The sequence below is a fragment of the Silurus aristotelis genome (assembly GCF_946808225.1).
Source record: "Silurus aristotelis genome assembly, chromosome: 6".
NCBI lineage: Eukaryota > Metazoa > Chordata > Actinopteri > Siluriformes > Siluridae > Silurus > Silurus aristotelis.
In genome coordinates this window covers 6,170,411-6,195,544 of record NC_139579.1, presented here as the reverse complement: position 1 = coordinate 6,195,544, position 25,134 = coordinate 6,170,411, and the positions used below count along the sequence as shown (strand labels likewise).

The window sequence follows — 25,134 nt, the reverse complement described above, 5'->3', positions numbered from 1 at the left end:
AGAATTCTACACACTGCCCATGAATCCCTCTTTTCTCTTTGAAATGTCTTATCTTTCGAAAGCTCACTCTCTAATCAATAACATGGTCACTCAATGACTCATCTCCATTTTTTTTACTGAGTAGAAAAGTCTGTAACTATATTTGCATCAACATTACAAGACACTGGAACTTATTTTTGTCATCAGATCTATTATTATGATTTCTACTCATGCCCATTTAGCACGCATGGAATCTGTGAACAACCTCGCCATGTTGTTTTCACTGTTATTCTCAAGCTTCAAACAGCAGAAGGTGTTAACAGGCAGGCTGTTATGTTGCAATACTCAAGTGACAACTATGTAAATCATTTCACAAGAGGAACCTCTTGAATGCTTGTATGCAGAAGTTCCATAGATTTGATTAAGGTGTTTTATTCCTTCTCAAGCATTTCTTTAATGTTTTCGTCTCCTCTCTTGGAGAATAGAGGGAAATAAAGGGAATAAACTGAAATCATCTCGGGATGGTCCTGAATGATTTTTAAAGATTTTATGTACACTTTTAGCTGCTGTTTACAGTTTTTCTCAGTTGCTTTGGTGCTCGAATCATCCTTAATATTCTCAAACCAGTGCAGTTCTTAAAACAATTCAGCACATTGGATCTCTTGCAAAAGCCTGTACTTTTCTCAAAATCTTTAGTTTATCTCTTAAATCAAAGTATTTGTGTCAATGAACAATTGTCATCAGAATAACAAGTCCTTTTGTCACTGTTCACAAACAAAATCATCAAAACGTTTAGTCATGTTGTCAGTATGATGGTGCACGGTTTTAGTATTTCCTGATGTAAATTACTGTTTGGATTACAGCGATTGTACAGTGGGTACGGAAAGTATTCAGACCCCCTTCAATTTTTCACTTTTTGTTATATTGCAGCCATTTGCTAAAATCATTTAAGTTCATTTCTTTTCCTCATGAATGTACACATAGCACCCCATACTGACAGAAAAACACAGAATTGTTGACCTTTTTGCAGATTTATTAAAAAAGAAAAACTGAAATATCACATGGTCCTAAGTATTCAGACCCTTTGCTGTGACACTCATATATTTAACTCAGGTGCTTTCCATTTCTTCTGATCATCCTTGAGATAGTTCTACACCTTCATTTGAGTCCAGAAATTTTTGATTATACTGATTGGACTTGATTAGGAAAGCCACACACCTGTTTATATAAGACCTTACAGATCACAATGCATGTCAGAGCAAATGAGAATCATTAAGGTCAAAGGAACTGCCTGAAGAGCTCAGAGACAGAATTGTGGCAAGGCACAGATCTGGCCAAGGTTCCAAAAAAATTTCTGCTGCACTTAAGGTTCCTAAGAGCACAGTGGCCTCCATAATCCTCAAATGGAAGACGTTTGGGACGACCAGAACCCTTCCTAGAGCTGGCCATCCGGCCAAACTGAGCTATCGGGGGAGAAGAGCCTTGGTAAGAGAGGTAAAGAAGAACCCAAAGATCACTGTGGCTGAGCTCCAGAGATGCAGTCGGGAGATGGGAGAAAGTTGTAGAAAGTCAACCATCACTGCAGCCCTTCACCAGTGGGGCTTTATAGCAGAGTGGCCCGACGGAAGCCTTTCCTCAGTGCAGGACACATGAAAACCCGCATGGAGTTCTCCAAGATGGTGAGAAATAAGATTCTCTGGTCTGATGAGACCAAGATAGAACTTTTTGGCCTTAATTCTAAGCGGTATGTGTGGAGAAAACCAGGCACTGCTCATCACCTGTCCAGTACAGTCTCAACAATGAAGCATGGTGGTGGCAGCATCATGCTGTGGGGGTGTTTTTCAGCTGCAGGGACAGGACGACTGGTTGCAATCAAGGGCAAGATGAATGCGGCCAAGCACAGGGATATCCTGGACAAAAACCTTCTCCAGAGTGCTCTGGACCTCAGACTGGGCCGAAGGTTTACCTTCCAACAAGACAATGACCCTAAGCACACAGCTAAAATAACGAAGGAGTGGCTTCACAACAACTCTGTGACTGTTCTTGAATGGCCCAGCCAGAGCCCTGACTTAAACCCAATTGAGCATCTCTGGAGAGACCTAAAAATGGCTGTCCACCAACGTTTACCGTCCAACCTGACAGAACTGGAGAGGACCTGCAAGGAGGAATGGCAGAGGATCCCCAAATCCAGGTGTGAAAGACTTGTTGCATCTTTCCCAAAAAGACTCCTGGCTGTATTAGATCAAAAGGGGGCTTCTACTTAATACTGAGCAAAGGGTCTGAATACTTAGGACCATGTGATATTTCAGTTTTTCTTTTTTAATAAATCTGCAACAATGTCAACAATTCTGTGTTTTTCTGTCAATATAGGGTGCTATGTGTACATTAATGAGAAAAAGAAATGAACTTAAATGATTTTAGTAAATGCCACAAAATAAAAAAGAGTGAAAAATTTAAAGGGGGCTGAATACTTTCCGTACCCACTGTAAATGCTAAATTTTGAATTTCTTCTGTTTGATATACAGTATATGAATCTCAGCAGCAAAAATGTATTTATTTGATTGCATGTTTGATTTAAATTGATTGCAAGAGATCGGACAGGATTCACACTTTTAATGTACTGTTCTAGTGTTCGTTCATTTCTTGGTTGTTCCTCCATTTCAGAATGTATAATTCTCTGTTTTGCTCTGACAGTATTCACTCTCCGATTGAAGTTTCATGAGATTCACCTTTGACCTGGTTTAGAGGACAAGTTGATCATTGGTTGATCTGATGCCGTTCACTCGCCTTCATTGGTGACATTCAAGATTCATCTGCACAATTTTATTTAACATCTACACAATTTTTTAAGTGTAATAGATATTTAAGATGGCCAGATTATGCCAACTGGTTTGACCATTTTACATTCAAGACTTACACGGTGAACAGATGCTGAGGTGATTTGGGGGTTAAAACTATTCAAATGAGAACCAGTATAATATATTTTGATCAACATGACATAAACAATAGATACTGTAGAAAGTGCAGACAATTGTTCACCATCTATTAATGTACTAAAGCATTCGCAGTGATGCGCGACGACGATGTGGAAGTTCCACAAATAGTTTTGAGAATTTCATTTCTGATCTGAGAAAAGCTCCAAAGCAACTGGGAAAAACTGTAATAGGCTGCTTTGTAGGATGAGTAGTCAAGCAGCAAAGACATTTCCATGCATTCTTTTAAGAGTGAAGGCACTGGCCATGAAATCAGCTGTGACTTTCTCAGGGCATTTCCTCTGTCATAGCTGATTCTCTGGCCTGTGTCAGCACTAGTGGCATAATTTAGGTTTGTTTATTCTCTTAGAACATCTGTGTTTTATCTAATCGGCCAGTTTATCTACAGGCTTTCATTCAAGCCAAATCGGATCATATTTAAAAGTTGATTACAGAACAAGATGGACTGATTAGACCAGTAGAATCAGTTGTGGCTGCTATATCACCTGGCTGTTTCTGATGGAAATTGCCTTCTCTAGGGGTCACAGTGTCTCTAGGACTAGGACTAAATTAAATTGAACACCTATTGAAGATTCTGGATTAAGATATATATATATATATATATATATATATATATATATATATATATATATATATATATATATATATATATATATATATATATATATATATATTACAGTATAGATAGATAGATAGATAGATAGATAGATAGATAGATAGATAGATAGATAGATAGATAGATAGATATGTTTTAAAAGAATGTATACATTTAGTGCCTATAATTTTGTTCCTGATAACTGTAAATCTTTTTCTAATGAGTGAGCCAGTGTCGACTATGGCAATAAAAAACTCCCTGAGATAGCATGAGGACGAAACGTTGAGAGGAAAGAGGCTTCCTCAGAGAAATCCATCCTCATCTGGGTGGCACCGAATGTCCATTCATTACAGTTCCATCATTGTTGCAGTGTGCAGTGATAGTCCATTAAATGCAAAACTATTCATGCAACCTGTGGTCCTGAGCAATTGTAGAAGACTGTTAATATCCATCACAGTCCAAATCCATCCTTAAAGTTCATGAGTTGCTCAGTAACTTCATGGATCTTTAAGATGTTGAGGTGGAACCATCCTCAGCTGCACAGAGTGGTCTCCAATTGAAGAGAACTCCATCCAGAGGTAGGGTATCGGGATGAATCAGGCAGATCTGAAGAGAAGAAGGAACACTGGTCACTGGTACATCAAGAGCATGTTTTATTAAACAGAGAAGTTATTTAGGTTATATAATATATGATATGTAATTTAGCAGACAAACATATGTTAGTGTCTAAGTGTAGTATCTAAGTGCATTTTAAAATCAAATTAAAGGTATGGACTAAAAAAAGAAAGGAGTATATATAAATATAGATATATATTTAAGCTAAACACAATCACAGGAAACATAACAAGCCTTTGGACTTGATACCTAGGGTTTAGGGTAGACTGAATTTTTAGCAAGTTAAATAGCCAAGATAATCAAAGCTGGATGCAGAACACGTGTGTAGTAGACACTTAGTAATTAGATAATGGCTAGCAGCTGCTTAGAGAGAGTGTTCCTTGAATGCAGATGTGAATAATGTTCCTTGAATGCAGAAGTAACTGGTGTTTCTTGAATGCAGATTCTCTGTTACACAGTTCCTAATGCCCTTATCATTGAATTTGTAGGTGAGTTCTACTTTGATGAATACTGGGGTCTCTCAGTGGAGTCCCCGGGATCGGAAGAGTTGATCTTTTGGCGGAGACCCATGGTGTTTTCTCAGGACCATACCCAATCCAGCCAACCAGGTAGAACGTGTGATGTACACCTGGAAATAGGCTTACAAAATATGTTGTTAGCCTGGGAGCTTGCAACAACAAGAAAACAGATATCAAAGATATTTAACCAAGTATAATGAGTGTAAAAGTTCTTGGTAATTTTCCAAGCTTTTTTTTGTGCCATTTGGCATGTACCATTATTAAAAATGACTTGTGATTTGTGTTTTTCATTTAAAAATTCCCTAAAACAGCTTTACTCTTTAATCTTTGCCATTTTGTCTTTAAAGACTTTAACACATTTTGGAACCAAAACCCTCAGAAGATCTGCATGTTGCATTGGCTCCCAATAAAATTTGTAATTGATTACAAAATACTTCTATTGATATACACCGACCAGGCATAACATAATGACATTATGACAAAATTGATGTGTTATAAGCAGGAAAAATGGGCATTAAAGATTTAATAGCTTTTTCTTACAAAGTGTTTTGGATTTAGGTCTCCTTGTAAGTTTCAGGTTGAAAGCAAATTTTTTTGGTTAAGCTTTTTTGTGAAATTTTTTTAGGAAAAGCAGCATATAGGTTATATGCAGGGTTAATGGTTAAAGAGTGTGTTGGAAAATTAGGGTTTCATGAGATAAAGGTGACCCTGACCTATTCTGCTTTCTGGATTTGCCTGATGCCCTACTTTTGGCTGGAGTGCTCATTGATCTGAAACAGTTTGATGCTGCTGAGGATGGTTGTACATGGACATCTTAAAGATACTGAGATCATCGTGGATCATAGCAACTAGAATCCATGAATTGCGTGACCTTGGATGAACAGATTTACTATAATGGCTTAGAACTACAACTGCCATCAGAGAACAAAACAAAATAAACCTAAATTATTTATTGTCTTGATTTCATGTATTTCCTAGTTTTGCATTTATAATTTTTGATCATAGCATACACAGTTACAGAAGGAATTTATTTATACTCACACTAAATATTAGCCAGATGAGGATTGTGAAGTCTGGTTCCTCTCGGTGGTTCTTTCTCAAGTTCATCTCAGGAAATATTTCCCTGCCAACCTCATCTCTGGCTTGCTCAATAGCTTCTAGGAACAAATTAATACATGTATTTTATATTAGCAATCTATATGGATAAATGTTTGTGGACACCAAACCATAAGATTTGCTATTACATTTTCTTTAACATCCCATTCCACATTGAGTCTCTGTCTGCAGTTAATAATAACCTCCTTACCTCGGGGAAGATGTTCCACCAGATTTCGGAGTGTGCTTGTGGAGATTTGTGCTCATTCAGCAACAATGATGTTAGTAAAGTCAGGCACTAAAGTAAGATTAGAAAGCCTGAGGTGCAGTCAGCATTCCAAGATCTCAAGATCTTCCACTCCAACGCATATATCACGTATCTTCATGGAGCTGACTTTGTACATGGGGCATTTTCATGCTGGAACAGGATGGGTCTTCTAATTCAAGTAAAGTGAATATGAATACAATGAATATTTTAAATGAATTCACTGGAAAACACACAAAATTCACCAATAGTAAGGTTAATGTTTTTAATAAGATTACAAATGAATCATGAATGTAATGCAAAACCATTGTAAAAAGTAGATAGTGGATTGTTTAAATCAGGAAAAGTCAGGAGACTCAAACAAACACTATGTAGAAAGTCAAATAATGTATTAATCATTAATGTCAGAAATCATTTGGGAGCTACAACAATGGTGAGCTTCTTACATCTGAAAATGAAGTTGGCTCAGAGTTTGTCCGCCATCTTTCTAAGCTGAGAGACTTGATGACGTGACGTCATCCATCGTGATTTGGGGTGAAAAAAAAAAGCTCTGAGCTTTTCATTTAGACTATCAAACAGTACACTGTATAACTATAATCTGCAGAGATTTCTCTTTATTTTACTCACAGATTCAGCCCCTACAGACACTTCCTCCTTCACTCCCCCCCTTTTATTTACCGCTCTCTCTCTTTCATATTTCCTCCTTCTTTGCCCCCTTTCACTTACAGTCTGCCTCAGAATCTAAAAAAGAGACTGGAAAACAAAGGGGATGGGGATGGCAGACAGAATTCATTTAAGTGAGTGCACAGTCTAAGGGATACAAAGCAATCCAAAGTGGGTGAATACACGCCTTCTCTCTCTCTCTTTCTCTGTCTGTCTTTCTGCCTCTCATTCCAAAGGCGGAAGTATCTACCCAGCAATGGAGAAGGGGGGTGGGGGTGGCAAGGACATATATTCCACCCTCCTGTCCTGAACTCTCCCCTCTATCCCTTCCCATTTCTCTTTCTTCCCCTCCATCGTGCAAACCCATGCCTCATTTTTCTCCATCAGTTTCTCCCTCGTGCTCTCCCCTCCCACCTCTTTACGCACTTGCACTCGATTACACACATGCATACACCCTTATTGTCTTCCCTCTTACACGCACAAATGTCTCGTGCTCCCTCTCTCTCTCTCTCTCTCTCTCTCTCTCTCTCTCTCTCTCTCTCTCTCTCTCTCTCTCTCTCTCTTACTCTCTCTTTCTCTCTCTCTCGCTTGCATGGCTACAGAGTCATCCACAAGGATTATTTTGGTACTTCTTGTCCTGCCTGGCAGCACTGCTTATGTTCCTAACTGACTTCTGTCTTCAGCGACTGTCGGCCAAAGCTTTTCCTTCGTCTCTCTGATTAGATCTGTCACGTCCTGTCAGAACTGAGGATGTATGGAAATCTTTTAAGTCTAAAGAAGCACCCATTTATGGAAGGAAGAAGGGAGAACTTCTGAATGGACAGACAAAATGGACATGCGGAGCAATGGGTCAGGAAGTGTGACATGCAGAAGGTGAGGATAAAGTATAGAAAAAAAAGAGAGGGAGAGAGAGGGACAGAGAGAGAGAGAGAGAGAGAGAGAGAGAGAGAGAGAGAGAGAGAGAGAGAGAGAGAGAGAGAGAGAGAGAGAGAGAGAGAGAGAGAGAGAGAGAGAGAGAGAGAGAGAGCGAGACTCAGCTGAGATTACATATGGGTGGATGCAGGGACTGGCAAAATCATGGGAGAAAAAAGTGAGGAATAAACAATGACACTGTCGTTTTTTTTTCCATTTTATTCTCACTCATCGTTTCACTCCTGTTTTATTTCTGTACCGAATGATCGCAGAATCTTTTGCATCGTTATGCTTTTTTTGCCTGCTTACCTTTTATTTGAGCATTTATTGCATTAATTTAGTGTGAGGGGGAAAACAACAGTTTAAAAGAAGAACCTGACCCTACATTTCAATCCATTACTTTTGTTCAATTTCTGCTGTTTCATTCTCTAAATTCATTTATACATATATTCATTGAATCTCCTTGTTTTTTTCCCCTCTCTCCTAGGTATACCCTGTACTCCGAGGACCACAATGAGAATGTGCAGAACATACGGCCTAGAGGTAGGAGAACCAGGCTATGTTAATGTAGTATGTTTGTGGGTATGCATTACTGATTTATTCCTTTAGTCCTTTTCATTCCATATCAGTCATTTTCTGAATACTTTCATTCTCAACATTTGGCAACCCCATTAGCACGTATATATATATATATATATATATATATATATATATATATATATATATATATATATATATATATATATATACCACATATATATATCACATTAACTTTACTAAAATATATCCAGGTTTCATTTTTATAGTATTTTCCCTTGAGAAAAATACTAAAATGGTTGCTAAGATGTGAGGGGTTTATTTACTTTTGTGAGATACTGTATATATACACACACACACACACACACACACACACACACACACACACACACACACACACATATATATATATATATGTGTGTGTGTGTGTGTGTGTGTGTGTGTGTGTGTGTGTATATATACAGTATCTCACAAAAGTAAATAAACCCCTCACATCTTAGCAACCATTTTAGTATTTTTCTCAAGGGAAAATACTATAAAAATGAAACCTGGATATATTTTAGTAAAGTTAATGTGCAGCTTGTATACCAGTACAGATTTACTGTCCTCTAAAAATAATTTAACGTACAGCCATTATTGTCAAAAGAAGTTGGTAACAAAAGTGAGTACACCCTAAGTGTTAACAGCTGTATGTTGTGTAACCATGCAAAGCCACAAGTCCTTTTCATCGTGTTCATGTTTTTGTCTGCTTGTCAGGACCAGACAAATTTGTGTATCTCTTATTCGAGCAGTTAAAATTCGGTGCTTTGAGTCCATTTCTCTCATACTGACCACCGGATGTTCAACATGGCACCTCATGGCAAAGACTCTCTGAGTATTTGAGGATTCGAATTTTTCGATTCTAGAAGATTGGTCACGCCCTGAAAACTGAGTTACAGTGCAGTGGCCAGGGTCATATGGAGGTTTTCCAAGATGGGTTTCACTCTGAGTTTCACTCTGAACAGACCTCGCAAGGGTCGATCAAAAAAGTTGAGTCATCGTGCTGTACGTCAGTGCTCGGACCAAACACCGCAGACCGCAATAAATCAGTTTGCAGGCTGTCGTCCCAGAAGAAAGCCTCTTTTGAAGCTAGCTCACAAGAAACCCGCAAACAGTTTGCTGTCCAAGATCATGAATGTCCTGTGGTCTGATGAGACTAAGATAAACCTGTTTGTCTCAGAATGTGTGGCGATGCCCTGGTGAGGAGAACCAAGAAAACTGTGTCTTGTCTACAGTCAAGCATGGTGGTGGTAGAATCATAGTCTTGGGCTGCATGAGTGCTGCTGGTACTGTGGAGCTGCAGTTCATTGAGGGAGCACATAAATTCCAACATGTAGTGTGACATATTAAAGCATAACTTGATGCCCTTCCTTCAGAAACTGGGCCGAACGGCAGTTTTCCAACATGACAGTGACCCCAAACACACTGCCAAGGTGACAACTGCCTTGCTAAAGGTAAAGGTTATAAAGTGGCCAAGTATGTCTCCAGACCTGAACCCTTTTGAACACCTGTTGGACATGCTCAAGTGAAAGGTGGAGAAGTGCCATGTGTCTAACATCCAGCAGCTCTGTGATGTCATTATAGAGGAGTGGAAAATGCTATCAGCAACAACCTGTGCAGCTCTGGTGAATTCCATGCGCATGAGGATTAAAACAGTGCTGGATAACAATGGCGCTCACACAAAATATTGACAACCGGACAGAGTTTTGACATGTTCACTTAGAATGTACTCAGTTTTGTTGACAGTTAAGTGAGGTTCCGGTCAGGGAACCAACCCCAGCCACTCTCAGTGCCAGTCCCAAGCCTGGATAAATGGGGAGGGTTGCGATAGGAAGGGCATCCAGCGTAAAAACATGTGCCAAATCGAACATGCAGAGGATCTGCTGTGGCGACCCCTAACAGGAGAAGCCGAAAGAAAGTTTAATTGACAGCTAATTAAGTGGGTTAATAGCTCTATGTTGATTTATTTCCAGAGGACAGTAAATCTGTACTGCTATACCCTGCAGATTTCCATGTATGTTTAATATACGAGCCAAAGTTAAGTAGACTCAATTTGCACAAGCAGGAGGATTTTTTTTATGGAAGTATCATGCACTTCTGAACATTTGACCACTGATTAGCCATAACATTAAAACCACTGATTCAAGCCTTTCGGAGTGTTGCTGCAGTAGTTAGTACTAACCAAAAGTGGTCCACGTAAGGATAATTGGTGAACAGATGATAGGGTCATGGGCACTTAAGGCTCATTGATGTATATGAAGAATTAAGTCAAGACTGTCTGTCTGATCCCACTACAGAGCTGGCTGTGTATTGGGCTGCTGTTGTTCCGAGTGCCCATGCTGAACCTGTCGACTTCTAAAAGTGCATACAATGGATATGTGATTATCACATTTATTACCATGAAGACATAGAAGATGGTGGCATGGTTTGATGAATCATTTTTTTTTTTGTGTGGACATGATCGAGGAGTTTAAGGTCTGAGCATCTGTAGAATGACCTGGATGAACAAGAATCCATGGAGGCCCCACCTTGCCAATTGCAGGGCTCAAAGGATATGTTGCTAACATCTTGGTGCCAGATACCACATCACACTTTCAGAGGTCTTCTGCTGCCACGGGACAGATATGTTTTGACCTACACTTTATTAGGCAGGTGTTTTTAATGGTATGGATGATCATTGTATAGTAGATACAGTCAGTTCCATAAAAAAATGAATAAAAATGTTATGGTTATTGTAGAGGTTTACCACAGTTTAATGAGTTTAATTTAATTAATGAATATGAGTTCCAAACTGAGTTGAATAAACTAACATAAATATGAATATGAATATGAATTACACTGTCATTTTTATATTTAGTTGCAATTCTTTTACAGTCAATGAGTCAAGGAACCCATAGATATGAACACACATTGAGTTTCCTCTCTGGTGAGGCTTCACCAGGCATTTGCGGCAGCTGTCTTAGCTTCCTTGTTGTTTAAGGTTGGATTCAGGTCAGGTCATTGGTTGCAGAACAGTCCAGTTATTTGCCTTGCCTTAGGTTGCTTTCGGAGTATGCTGTGGGTCATTTTCTATTTGTAGACTCCAGTGAATTTAGAAGCACTTAGGTGAATTTGAGCAGATACTACAGTCCTCTACACTACATAATTAATTCCCTGCTTTCTCGATTCAAGTGGTGGCTTTACATGTCCATGCCATGAAATCACGAGTTACTTTCTCTTTCCATACTCCTTTTTTCCCCTCGTTCTTGCACAAATGTATCTCTTCTCTCTATAGGATGCTTTAACAGAACGATACAGAACAGTTAGACTTACCAATGATTTACATCTTGCGGTATTTACCTTGGTAAATGTATCTAGTGATTGTTGACTTTGACTTTCATTGGTGACTTTTCCTCGCTTGTAATGGCTTTTTCCTCGCTAGCTAAAGAATTATCCACGACAGTTGTTTTTCATGATTTTGATATCTTTTGGTTTTCCAAAGCTCACTAGTGCATAGTGCATTTAGCCTAAGGCTGAAGAAAAGGCTTGCTTCTCTGCTAGATTTTTTGGATTTATATTCCAAATTCCAACTCTAGAGCTTTTATTTGCTTATTTGCTTATGAGTACAATAATTAGAGAATAATACATAACTTGCCATTAAACAGCTGAGGAATGGTAAAAAAAAAAAAAAAAAGCAATAATTTCTACTCCTGATTTGGATGTAATATCCTCAAATTAAATCTGCATGTTGAACACATGAAAAATATTTATATTCATTTCAACAATACAGTTTTAGACAGTTATCTTTGTCCACATATTTATGTATATTATATACATACACGGGCATGTAAAAAATTGTTATTCTATTGTTTTAGGTATCAAGACATAAAATATCATCTGGTACATCTCAGGTCTTAAAATTAAGTAAATACAACCTCAGATGAACACCACCACGTGACATATTACCTAATGTCATTATTATTTTTATAAAAACAAAGCAGAAATGGAGAAAGCAGCAATAACTTGAAGTAATCTTGTTCTGTATTACATTTTTCACTCTCACATCATTGTGGATTAATTTTGGCTCGCTCTTCTTTACAGTGTTGCTTCAGTTCATTGAGGTTTGTAGGTATTTGTTTTCTTAAGGGCCTACCACAGCATTTCATTTGGGTTGAAGTCTGGACTTTGACTGGGCCATTAAAATTCTAGGGTTAGAATTCTCTTTTTCCCTCTATCTGTAGATTTGCTGGTGTGTTTGGGATCATTGTTCTGTTACATGATTTTATACAAACTTCATCTGCCAGACAATTTTTCTCTAGAATAATTTGGTATAAAGAGAAGTTCATGGCCAACTCAATGGCTGCAAGTCACCCAGGCCTAATGGCTCCAAAACAAACGCGAATCAGCTCTTCACCACCAGGCTTAACAATTGGCATGAGGTGTTTGTGCTGATGTGCTGTGATTGGTGTTCACCAAACGTGCCACTGTGCATTATGGCCAAACTTTGGTCTCCTCTATTGTTAGTATTAAGATGGGCCTCACACTAGTTCTCTAAACACACATTCCTATGTTGTCTGTTCAGTGTCTATAGGATCTTTACGATGTGAGTATGTAAGGTACACAGAAAGTCTTTGTCTGGCTCACACATCTCTGGTTACCATGTCTTCTTACCCAATCAGGAACAATTTTAGCTCAGGTGTTTTCCAGTGTGTATAAATACTTGTCTATTATTTGCAATAAACTGAAGAAGAACGTATGCCCCATTCTGTGTGCTGTGTGATTCTTCCCTGATCAGAAAAGACACTAAGGGCATCGCAGATTGCATGGGAAAACCTCTCCAAGAATTATGTTTTTGTTTGAGCATGATAAAAATCTAACATCTATCTAAAAAACATTGTTCCAGAGGTCTTGTGGTTTGTTCAGATGGAACCTTGCAAACCTAAGCCAGGCTGCCATGCTGCTATGTTTATTTTTTAGAGCGAAGAGACTTTCTCCTGGCAATCCTTCTAAACTCGTTCTGGTTTTTCTTTTATTGTACTGCTATGAACTTTAACATTTAACATGTTAACCGAGCCCTGTAGTCTGAGATTTAGCAATTTGACCTTGGGGTAAATTTGCTGGGATGTCCACTCTTTGGCAACTTTTTTGAATGTTTTCCACTTGTGAATAAAGTTACTCAGTGTAGAATGGTGGATTTTGAATGGTAAGGAAATAGCTTTATAACCCTTTCCCAAATCTAAAATCAATGCTGATGTATTTTCTTTTTCAGCATTATGTTAACACACATCTAAATGTTTCAGACCAGCAAAAACTTGCTGCTGAACAATTAATCAAGAGCATTTAATTAGCAGTACCTGGCTGCTATACATACGTACATACTTTCTGCTTCTCCCAGTAGGGGTCGCCACAGCAAATCATCCGCATGTTTGATTTGGCACATGTTTTTACGCCGGATGCCCTTCCCAACGCAACCCTCCCCATTTATCTGGGCTTGGGACCGGTACTAAGAGTGACTGGGGTTGATTCACTGACCGGGGATCGAACCCGGGCCGCAGCGGTGAGAGCGCCGCATCCTAACCACTAGACCACCAGGGACCCTCAGTACCTGGCTGCTACTTAGCCTCTTAAATTTTATTATAGAATTAGAGGTGTACTTAGTTTTTCACACATGGCTTTTCTATCTATTTTGGCTTCATTTGTGAAAAAATCCAAAATAAATAATGACAAAGTGTATAATGTCATGTGTTGTTTACAGTGGGTACGGAAAGTATTCAGACCCCCTTACATTTTTCACTCTTTGTTATATTGCAGCCATTTGCTAAAATCATTTAGGTTCATTCTTCTTCCTCATGAATGTACACACAGCTCCCCATATTGACAGAAAAACACAGAATTGTTGACATTGTTGCAGATTTATTAAAAAAGAAAAACTGAAAAATCACATGGTCCTAAGTATTCAGACCCTTTGCTGTGACACTCATATATTTAACTCAGGTGCTCTCAATTTCTTTTGATCATCCTTGACATGGTTCTACACCTTCATTTGAGTCCAGCTGTGTTTGATTATACTGATTGGACTTGATTAGGAAAGCCACACACCTGTCTATATAAGACCTTCCAGATCACAATGCATGTCAGAGCAAATGAGAATCATGAGGTCAAAGGAACTGCCTGAAGAGCTCAGAGACAGAATTGTGGCAAGGCACAGATCTGGCCAAGGTTACAAAAAGATTTCTGCTGCACTTAAGGTTCCTAAGAGCACAGTGGCCTCCATAATCCTCAAATGGAAGACGTTTGGGACGACCAGAACCCTTCCTAGAGCTGGCCGTCCGGCCAAACTGAGCTATCGGGGGAGAAGAGCCTTGGTGAGAGAGGTAAAGAAGAACCCAAAGATCACTGTGGCTGAGCTCCAGAGATGCAGTCAGGAGATGGGAGAAAGTTGTAGAAAGTCAACCATCACTGCAGCCCTCCACCAGTCGGGGCTTTATGGCAGAGTGGCCCGACGGAAGCCTCTCCTCAGTGTAAGACACATGAAAGCCTGCATGGAGTTTGCTAAAAAAACACCTGAAGGACTCCAAGATGGTGAGAAATAAGATTCTCTGGTCTGATGAGACCAAAATAGAACTTTTTGGCCTTAATTCTAAGTGGTATGTGTGGAGAAAACCAGGCACTGCTCATCACCTGTCCAATACAGTCCCAACAGTGAAGCATGGTGGTGGCAGCATCATGCTGTGGGGGTGTATTTCAGCTGCAGGGACAGGACGACTGGTTGCAATCGAGGGAAAGATGAATGCGGCCAAGTACAGGGATATCCTGGACAAAAACCTTCTCCAGAGTGCTCTGGACCTCAGACTGGGCCGAAGGTTTACCTTCCAACAAGACAATGACCCTAAGCACACAGCTAAAATAACGAAGGAGTGGCTTCACAACAACTCCGTGACTGTTCTTGAATGGCCCAGCCAGAGCCCTGACTTAAACCCAATTGAGCATCTCTGGAGAGACCTAAAAATGGCTGTCCACCAACGTTTACCATCCAACCTGACAGAACTGGAGAGGATCTGCAAGGAGGAATGGCAGAGGATCCCCAAATCCAGATGTGAAAAACCTTTTGCATCTTTCCCAAAAAGACTCCTGGCTGTATTAGAGCAAAAGGGGGCTTCTACTAAATACTGAGCAAAGGGTCTGAATACTTAGGACCATGTGATATTTCAGTTTTTCTTTTTTAATAAATCTGCAACAATGTCAACAATTCTGTGTTTTTCTGTCAGTATGGGGTGCTATGTGTACATTCATGAGGAAGAAGAATGAACCTAAATGATTTTAGCAAATGGCTGCAATATAACAAAGAGTGAAAAATGTTAGGGGGTCTGAATACTTTCCGTACCCACTGTATATGAGGTTGTATTTACCTCATTTTAAGACCTGCTAATGAACAGATGTTGATCTTTATTTTATGTTGCCCTTTTTTTTTTTAAAGATATTATTATAATTGCCCTTTTTCTTCGGTAATGACAGTATAGTTCATTAACCTAATGTTAAAATATGTGTACAATAGTGCATACACTAATCTATGCACTATGCATATGCACACTTGGCTAAAATGGTGATGTTATAAACAAAATGCTTGTGTCAATAATGCTTGAGTAGAATTTCAATAGGAAAACATTTTAGAGAGGTCATAAATGTATTAGTCATGCCTGCATCACATCCATTTCCCCAAATGTTTTTAACTGCTTCAGTGACCCTTATTGTGGCCATTAGATATTCATTACCCACCCCATTCAAGTCAACTATCTGTGTTCCAAGCTAGTCCCATGTTTTTCATCCACGATGATGATGATTGACTTATTGGACAACAGCAGAAACATATAAAAAGCAATTTCATTTTTAAAATGTTCAAAATGACCTCTTGATTCATTCTCTATAACAGCGTGCTTCTGAGAGCAGCTCTAATTGCAAAGAAAACCCACGTCTTTAGAAACGTGCATGCTCTAAAACATTATTGTTCCTATAGAAACCTCTCATTCAAGGCGAACAAAAGACAAAAAAGTAAAAGAAAAAAGTGTAGAAATCAAATCAAATCCAAAATGCCTTCTTAGAAAATGTTTTGGGTAAAAGAAAGTAATTACATACAGAAAAAGACTAATAAAGGAACATCGGTGGAGGATTCAAATGCAACAACAAAAAAACGTCTTCAAATTAATAAAATTGACCAGATAAATCTGCCAGATCTTCAACTTTGTCTGGTGTTTTTGCTGTAGAGGTAATTTTGTATAAAATACTTTAATCATGTGCATGTGCAAGTAAAATGTTTTTACTTACATTAAGATTATATTCAGGAATGTTTCTAGATTTTTCCCAAACTGTTCACTAAAGCGAAAATAAACACATTTTTATGTGAATGCATTTGTTTAATTCTTACATTGTTCATTTTCTGATCAATGATCGGCTTTTAGCCCGTTAAAAGCATAGAGTTTGCGTTTGCTTTTTGCCAGAAGAGTAGGACTGAATGACCAGACCTACGTATTGTTTTGTCAAAAAAATCAATGGGAATAGAGAGAGCTTGGATATCGGTAATGTTCTGCTGAGCAGCTTGTGTCATGACATAATACAGAGGTGTGTCACTGCAGAGTGTATCCGAGGAGTGTCCTTGACAACAGTACCGATTGGCTCAGTTCCCAGAGCCTGTAAAACAGTTACATTCCAAAATATTACTAAGCTTCTGGGGCTGTAAAACCAAAGACAGAAGCTTGACCATCCACATGTCCTGTTAGAGGGACATTGCTCCTTTTTATATATTATTTGTCTGTCTTTGTATCTGCAAAATGGGGCCATATTTGTCCATGATAAGAAATGGTCCTGTCTGCTTCAACTAGGTTTACTCTTGTGCATAGTTTGAATAGTCCTTAAATGTTGTTGGAATATTTCTTTAAGGGGAGTTTGAATCCTATATAACCATTTTAGCCAAATCCAGTGTTCAAATGCTAAAAAACCCTTCAGAGAATTTCTACTTGTCTTTGCCAAGCATTGTCCTGAGCTCAGTAATAAAATGAAAAAAAAAAAATAAAATAAAATAAATGAATGAAAAAATCAAGATGTTCTCTCATGTCTGCTTGGATACACAGTGTTTTTAGTGCTAAGGATAAAAAAAGAAAAATCAATTTCAGGATTGTACAAAAACCTCAAGTGGTCTCAAATAATGCAACAATTGAGGAGTTGGTTGCAAAATCTCAGAATACATAGAGGTAAAAAAAAATTCATTTGCTTTAACTTTGAGCATCTTTCAGTCATTGATTTTAGGTTACAGAAACCTCAGTATCTCGGCTCAGGGTGGTCCTAGCTCCAACATCAAGAGCTAAATCTCTTGAGCACATTTAATGTAAAGCTGAAAAGTAAATATCAGTTCCATTTTTAGGGTCAAATTACAAAGAGATGAATTCGAGTCTCTGTCTTAATATTAAAAGCGGTATTTAAAAGAGGTAAATATATTGTGCATGCAGAGCAATTCAGGTTTAAGACTTGCAAATTGTTTAATTGGTCCATGTTGGTTGAATATCTCTTGTAGGGGTTCAGATATAAGACTGACCTTTTCATTTAAATAAGGTCCCAGTAGTAGCATGTAGACATTTTGAGTTTGAGATTTCACTGATTACAGAGCTGATGATAATATATATTTAATAATAGTAAAGCTAAACAGTACTTTACAGAAATACATGTTTTGATGGACATTCAATAGCTTATGCTTGCCAATGAGTCTAAAGTATTATTAGTATTATTATGTTATGTTATTACATATTTATTATCATTATCAATGTGAATGAATAAAGTAGGTTTATTTAGATTTCTACTATACACTACAGTCCAAGCTCTGTAACTCTGACTCTGTATTTGATACTGGCAACAAGCATCACAGGGTTCTTCATATTTGCAGAGTTCCAAACTTCTGTAGCTCCAAACTCAGCTGCCTATATGTGTTTTGTGTAAAGTCATATGTAAATAGATTTTACAGAAATATGGAATCACAACAGCTTCATAATCAAAAATATTGCAAATGTTTTTTTTTTTTTTGTTCAATTTACTTATTGTTGAACGCATTCAACAATGAATATTGTCCCAAAGCAACTTGACAGAGATAAATTGGTTATAAAATTTGTGTACCTTTTTCTATACGTTTATCCCTTATAAGTTTATTTTAAATGAGCAAGCCAGTGACAGTTGCAAAGAAAAACTCCCTGAGATGGTATAAGGAAGAAACCTTGAGAGGAACCAGACTCAAACGGGGAACCCATCCTCATCTGGGTGTCACTGAATGTCCATTCATTACAGTTCAATCATTGAGGAGTGAAGTCATTAAGATTGTTGAGGAGTGCAGTTCAGTGATGGGTCCTTAAATGTTGTATTTATCCATGACATAAAGATAGTTAAACTAAGTCAAATAAAAAGGGGTTATTGATGGAAAACATAGAGGTATTCACACAAAAAATGTAAATATATTAAAGGGTAAAGCAATCTATACTGGACCACTGGAGATAGAATGACCTAATACAGTGTCAATTTGGCCACAGTCACGTGAAAGTGATGCTTTATCTATATATTTACATATATGTTGATTTATTTATTTATTTATTAGAAACTTTTAGTTAAATACCAAGCAAACTGGCTCTGGCCCTGACCTGAGAATACATGGGTTTACATCGGTTATGTGTTTATGATTTTTCTAGCCAAATATGGTTATTACTGGCATTCGTTTATTTCACCCTAATTAATGAATCAGATATGGCTGAAGATTGGATTGTTTAACAGTTTGATATCTATATTCACTGCAGAATCAGGTCTATGCTGCTGGAAAAGCTTACATAATGCTACGTGTGATGAAAGAGCACAGAGTCTAAAACCCTTCCCTGCCTCTAATTTTGAAGACAGAATCGAAGCTGTGAAGATTTGACCAAAACCATGCAGTTGAGAGTTATATTATTGGTAACAGAAAGCCAATCAATTAACCATTGGCTAGTGTCTTGATTTAATTGCCCTTTAAGGGACAGCTGTGTGTGTGTGTGTGTGTGTGTGTGTGTGTGTGTGTGTGTGTGTGTGTGTGTGTGTGTGTGTGTGTGCTGTTAGTAATCAGATGTGGTTTTGATAGCGTGTTTTTTGTCTCATGCATTTTTGAACGCACAGCTGGTGCCTTCAAGGTTGTTGCTATAGCAGTTCTGTTTTCACAGTCATGGGGTGGAGGGATTTAGTGTTATCTTCTCTCTCAGATCTTGCGTTGCATCTTTGAGAACATCAATAGTGCTGTCAAAACTAGACCCAGACAACCTTTTTTAAATGTTACTACTACATATTTCTTACTGGTGTGGCCACTTATAGATTAGGATTTTGCTTTTTAATATACAGTATGTCTTTCTCAATTATATGTTGATGTTAAATGTTGATATATGCAGCTGGGGTCGGTTTCTCATCAACACCTTGGGTGGTTGCATGAAATTCCGGAGTAAGAACGGGCGCTTTGAGGATGGATTTGGACTGTATTTAATGTCAACAGTCTCCTACACTGACTCAGGACTACAGTTTGCTTCTGATCACCATCAGTGCACCACGTAACATCGTATATCTGCAAATAATGGACAATCGGTGCAACCCAGATGAGGATGGGTTTCCTCTTGAGTTCCTCTCAAGGTTTCTTCCTTATGCCATCTTAGGGAGTTTTTCCTTGCCACAGTCGCCACCGGCTCACTCATCAGGGACAAACTCACACTTATAAAGAACATCTTTATTTTTTATCACCACATTATCTGTGTAAAGCTGCTTTGAGACAATGTTCATTGTTAAAAGCACTATACAAATCAAAACTAATTGAATTGAATTAAATAGAAGCATGGCATGGCAAGTACACACGTCTTTTACTCAAGTAGAGGAACAAATACTCATGTTTTTTTAAAAAGTTGAAGTACTAACCACTTTCTGATTTTAGTTAAAGTAAAGAAGTTTGGGCTCTGACATGTACTTAAGCAAAAAGTAGTTATTACTACTACCTGTTTTAGTGTCACACTGATAACTGGACCTCACATTATTAATATATTAATACAAAATAATTTCAAATGTTGTTATCTAATGAATGTATCCAGGCTGAACATCCACCATATAGAACACAAACAGAAAAAAGATGATGATGTTCAGGTGATCAGGAATGTCTCTGTTCTCACTCATGTTTACATTGCTGACTCCCTCTGTCTGAAGTATTTGTACTTCATTACTTCCCATCTCTGGTAGATAATATTTAGCGTATGTTAACCATTATGCAGAGTCTGGTTTCACTTGTGCTGAAGTTGGTTTACTGGGTGCTCCATTCAGATCATGTAGATCACTTGTGTGTACTGTATTGTAGTTTACATTAACTTGCTAATTTGTTTCTAGAGTAGAAACAACTTGGATGGGGTTTATTTAGAACTGTTTAGGGCACAATCATTGAAAACTAGTATTTGCCTTTAAGGCTCATAAGCTCCTCTGTAAAGAAACTTGTCAATGGTTTGAGGAAAAAGTTGACTGAGCGATCATTTTCCCTGCCTTCATTCATTCCTATGAGTATCGAATATCAAATGTGTAAGCAATATTAATGATTATGTTACTGTCCAAACCCTAAATTTTTGTGTGACATATTGTGGTTTCAGCAAGCTATCAGAAAAAGTTGCTAAATATTGCTTTTATTAATTTAGAAGTGTCCAGTGATCAGTGGTGGACAGTAATGAAGTAAATGTAAATGATTGCCGCTTGGTGGTATCTACTTATCACCAACATACAGTTCAGCGTCAGTTTAAATTTTACCGTTTTGAGAGTAAATATTGGTGGATAAATCTTCGGATTCCAACTCGCCACAACACCCGTGGCCTTATTTGCGTGATTTTTTTTTAAAAAGCAGTTGAAAAGAATGATTTCGGCTCATGCTAATTGACACATGGCCCAATCATGATTGGGCCATGTGTCAATTAGCATGAGCCGAAAGAATGATTTCGGCTCATGCTAATTGACACATGGCCCAATCATGATTTTTGGTCACAAGCCACTGCTGATGGAATCAATAGGGATCCATGGCACTTTAGGGAACTATCAAAGCTTTGTATGTAATACTAACATTTTATTCTATTTGCTTCACAGAAAACTACACAAGATCAGATCACATGGACTGAGCACGAGGTAAGTATAGAATCAATATTTTATTTCTATGAATCAAAAGTTTTTTCGGGATACTACTGGTGCACAAAGAATTTCTGTTCAAGGGAAAACCCATTAATAATCCACACGCTATCTAATACCCTGGCTTCAAAGTTTCAAAGAACCTTTTTACTCTGGACCCAGGGTAGGATTTTCATTCTTTCATTCTGTTTTATAAGTCATTATAGATCATTCTCACTTATGTATTCCACCAGACAGTATTATGTGTCCAATAACTGTGCAAAACTGCACCTCAGACCAGCATGATAATTAACTAGGGTTAATACAAGACACAAAACCATCCTTTATACATACAGTACTGTGCAAATGTTTTAGGCAGGTTTTTAAAAAAATGCTGTGAAGTAGTAATGCTTTCAAAACTACAAATAGTTTATTTTTATTAATGAACAAAATAGAAAGTAAATGAGTAGAAAAGAAATCCAAGTCAAATCAATGTTTGGTGTGACCACCCTTTGACAGCAAAACATCATCAAATCTTCTAGGTACACAGCTTTTTGAAGAAACTCGGCAGGTAGGTTGTTTCAAGCAACTTTTTTTTGAAGGAACTAACCACAAATCTTCTGTGGATGAAGGCTGCCTCAAATCCTTGTGTCTCTTTATGTAATCCCAGACAGATTTGTGTGAGATGATGTTGAGACCTGGATTCCGTGGGGTCCAAAACATTCACTTCCACCACTTCTAGTTACTCTGTGCTCAAGATAGTTATTCATGACATTAGCTGAATGTTTGGAGTTATTGTCCTGCTGCAGAATCAATTTAGGGCCAATCAGACAACTCCCTGATTGTATTGCATGATTAATAAGTATCTGCTTATATTTCTCAGCATTGAGGCTATTCATTCTGACCAAACCTCCAAACCATTTGCTGAATTGCAGCCCCAAACTTGCAAGGAACCTTCACCAGGCTTCACTGTTGCCTGCAGGCACTCCTATTGTATCGTTCTAAAATGTTCTGCATAAATACTGCCTCTTTCTATAGCCAAACATTTCAGATTCAAACTCATCAGTCAGGAGCACCTGCTTGCATTGTTTTTATGCAGTTGAGTCACTTAGCTTTGTCTTCATGTTGGCGGTATGGCTTTTGGCTGCAATTTTTTCATGACAACCATTTCTAGCTAGACTTCCTAGACAGTAAATGATTGTACCTGGGTCCCACTTCTGGTTTCTGCCAGTTCTTTGTTGATGGCACTACCGGACACCTTTTGATGTTGAAGTAAAGTAAGCAATATGTGTCTTTCATGTGCTACATTAAGTGTCCTTGGCCAACCACTGCTTCTACAGTCCTCAACATTACCCGCTTCTTTGTGCTACTTCAGAATAGTTTGAACATCACATCTTAAAACCCAAGTCTGTTTTGAAATCTTTGTCAGGGAGAGACCTTGCTGATGCAGTAAAACTACCTTGTGTCTTGCTATGGTGTATAACATGTGACATGAAAACTGTCTTCCACAACCTTACCTTAGTAGCAGAGTTTGTTTCTCACCCAGGTTTAATTCTCCCACACAGCTGTTTCTGTTTCAATTAAGGACTGTGTTTGAACCTACATATGAAATTGGTGATCATTAGAACCCGCTTGGTATAATTGGTTAATCATACACTTGACACTAATCCTACAAAATCCCTAACTTTTTGCAAGTATATAAAGAGTGCAAATGTAAGAACTGAATGCCAAAAGGTGTTCACACCAAACACTGATTTGAATTAGATCTTCTTCTGTTTGCCCACTGTGCAATTTGTAAATTGATAAAAATATATTGAAATATATATTTTTAAAAGGATTTTACTTTATAGCATTTCTTTACACCTGCCTGAATCTCTTACAGTACTGTACATTCCACGTGACAAATAAATTATTCACAGGTATTTTTTCTATTTGCTCTTTACTTGTCTGTAAAGCTATTTTTCTGTTAGAAACCTTGCAGATGGCTCAAAAAATAATTAATAAAAAGTGGTTCATTTGCCCTGCCAAACATGGATGCGTGTATTGCCTCAGTTCAAAATTCGAGTGGTAAACGTAGTTTTCATCACTACATCCATCCACTTATTTAACATGCTGTAGTCCTTTTATTTCACAAATACATCAAAATTCTGTTTTCCATCAGCATCTCTAGCATTTCTTTCCCCAAAATGCTCTGCTTCCTTCTTCACACAGTCACAAGACAGTGAGAAAACTTTGCCAGCTGGTCCATTAAGAGTTGCATTAAATGGGATAAGCTTTTGGAAGAAGTATCATATGAGACTAGAGATAGAAAGTACCATTCTCAGCATGCCCATTTATAGTTATTTCTCAGTGCACAATGCATCCAGGACTCTGCCTAAAGGACTATGCTATAATATGGCTCCAAAATAATTCTACAGTTTTGCAACAACAACAACAACAAAAAAAAAACAATGCACAAAAGACATGATAAAGATACAATAAACAAAATGCATAGTATTAATTAGAAATATTTTTTTATTCTATCCTCCATTCTTCACTTCTTAAGGGAAAGTGCAAAGGAAACTACTGTAGAAGACCTGTTTACCAGTGTTTTACCTGTTTACCGATTTACAAAGCAGACCAACAATCGGCTAAAAAGGCTGGTCTGTAATGATGTTTAAAATGAAAATGTATCTAACATGGTTAGTTTCTTGTTTAATATAACGTGTGGCACAGAGTAACGGTTGGTAATTTAATATACTAGTTCCCTTGAAATTATGCCCAACTATGCTTAAATGTAACATAACATAGGGGGCGTTAATATTCTAGCAAGTTAGATGTGATGCATGACCTTGCTTGGACTAGGAACAGCTGCACTGAACGAAACAAATAGCAGGAAACGAGAATAAGGGAAAAAAAATGTAAAAAAAGGCAAAGACAGGAACAAACAAAAACAGCTGCTTGTCGTAAAAGTTGACTATCCAGATCTGAATAATGCTACAACAAAGAAAATACTATTACCACTGGCAATCAGCTGATTAAGAATAAAGAGAACTACTTAAACGCAGAAAACATGAAAGGAGATGTCCAGAAGTAGGGTTGCTTTTTTTATAAAAATCAGCTAAGAATACACACAATGGTAAAGTTACAATTTGCCTTAAAAGACATGGATAGAAAAGTCAGTTTTTTATACGAGAACCCTTTGTAACTCAAACCGAGAAAAGACAGCCACGGCATCGGGAGCTAGCTAATTGAAGAAAAACTAAGTTAGCTTAGTTCCATGACTACAACGATTGCACGCCCATAAAGTCCCCTACCTTGACAACAGGAACTCAGGAAATCAGAAAGGGCGGGTATCAATGGACCTTCCTGCACTTTATTCCTGGACATTTAAATACAACAACCAATTAGACATCTGATTAAACACCTGTTAACAATACAGCACCAATACAAAGTAAGGGGCTATTCTACCCTGTCACAAACGCTTAGACCAACAAAGTAATACAATTCCATTAAAATAACCATCTACCCAGTATGTCACATCAACCGCAAATGGCTGACAAAAAAACTAAATTCCACAGAGATGAACATAAAGAAATGCACTGGTCACTAAATGTACTACATCCAGATGCACACTGCCCAATGACAAATGCTTGGTAAGGCATCTCTAGATATTGGTTGATCACTGACACCTTACTCCTGGGCTTGAACACATTGGGTCAACTTATTGCTGTTTTGATTTACATAAAAAGTTGTTGCTTGCCACAATCCACTTGGCATGAGAGTTATTCAGAT

General features: G+C 37.9%; 1 long non-coding RNA gene across 1 annotated transcript; it reads left to right on the top strand.

Annotated features, from left to right (window-relative positions):
* Positions 1–7,145: 7,145 nt before the first annotated feature.
* On the top strand, positions 7,146–24,275 carry LOC310727709. The gene is made up of 5 exons (XR_014534074.1): positions 7,146–7,596; positions 8,123–8,178; positions 21,343–22,250; positions 22,296–22,458; positions 22,539–24,275. It is a non-coding gene; the product is annotated as an uncharacterized lncRNA (long non-coding RNA).
* Positions 24,276–25,134: the final 859 nt, after the last annotated feature.